The following is a 1,324-nucleotide window of genomic DNA, read 5'->3' as shown; positions in this document are numbered from 1 at the left end:
CCCCCACCTCACCCCCCTCACCTCTTTATCCTACAGGTGTCACAGTTCATTCAGATCTTTGTGACTCAACCTAGTCCTGAGAAAAGCTGAGTCCACAGAGTTTTCAAAGTAAACCAAGAATGACAGGAATAAAAAAACAGACCAGACCATCCAAAGCCATCAGATACGTCCGAGACAAGCTAATCATATTTATTGATTGCTGCATTTAGTCCCAGATTTCCATATAGCTGGTCAGGGTTAGGGTCAGAGTATGGTGAGAGAAGCCCTGAACTTAATGCAAAATGAAAAGGAGGGAGAGCCAGAGGTCTCAGTTATCAGGCTAAATAACACTTGGTTAAAATATGTCTAAAATTAAAAATTAACCAAAAAAAACCTCGATAAATAAAGTGTCCAATATTTATAAATTGTTGCATCAGAGTATGAATAATGGCCTCAGATGACACAGACGCTATTTAAATTTTTAAAAAGTGTTTTATGGGTGTTTGTCTGCTGGCATATCCATGTACTACATATGTGCCTGGATGGCCATTGGATTCACAGGAAAAATTACAGTTGGTTGTGAGCCACCATTGAGATGCTGGGAATGGAACCTGGGTCCTCTAAAATAGCAACAAGTGCTTTTTAATGCCGACCATCTCTCTAGCTCCTGGCCTTTACTTAAGATAACTTTGTTCAAGTGTGTATGTATGTGTGTGTGATGCATGTACACATGGGCGTGCAGCTGCACTCACTCTTGTACGTACGCATATGGAGGTCAGAGGTTGATCTCAGGATGGTTTCCACTGTTACTCTCCACCTTAATTTCTGTGACAGATTCCCTCCTGAACAATGTCTCTCAGTTTTAGCCAGACTGGCTGGCCTATGAGTTCCTGTGACCTGCCTGCCTGCCCTCTCAGAGATGGAGTTACAGCACATGCCACCAAGCCTGGCTTTTTATATAGGGACTGGAGATCCAAACTCGAGTTTTCCTGACTGTGAAACCACGGAACTACCTCTCCAGACTCTGTTCAATAATTTAAAATTACTATACATTAATTGTACAAGCCAGTAGGTATCATGAAATTTTCACACAAATATAGAACGTACTCAATTATATTCATCCCCCACTGCCCCCTTTCTTTCCCACTCAACCCATTGGTCCTATCTTCTCCCCAAGCAGTCTCCCTTCTACTTTAATGTCTTTGAAACAAAAATTCTACATTTTATATATAAGAGAAAATAGATGATATTTGGGCTTAGGAGTCTGACTTCCAGTGATGAACATGATCCTCTCCCTGCAAAGGGTGCAACTCTACTCTCCACTATGGTTGAAGATTATGCCACC

The sequence above is a fragment of the Microtus ochrogaster genome, chromosome 5 (assembly GCF_000317375.1).
Source record: "Microtus ochrogaster isolate Prairie Vole_2 chromosome 5, MicOch1.0, whole genome shotgun sequence".
NCBI lineage: Eukaryota > Metazoa > Chordata > Mammalia > Rodentia > Cricetidae > Microtus > Microtus ochrogaster.
Note: the sequence above shows the minus strand (reverse complement) of the source record.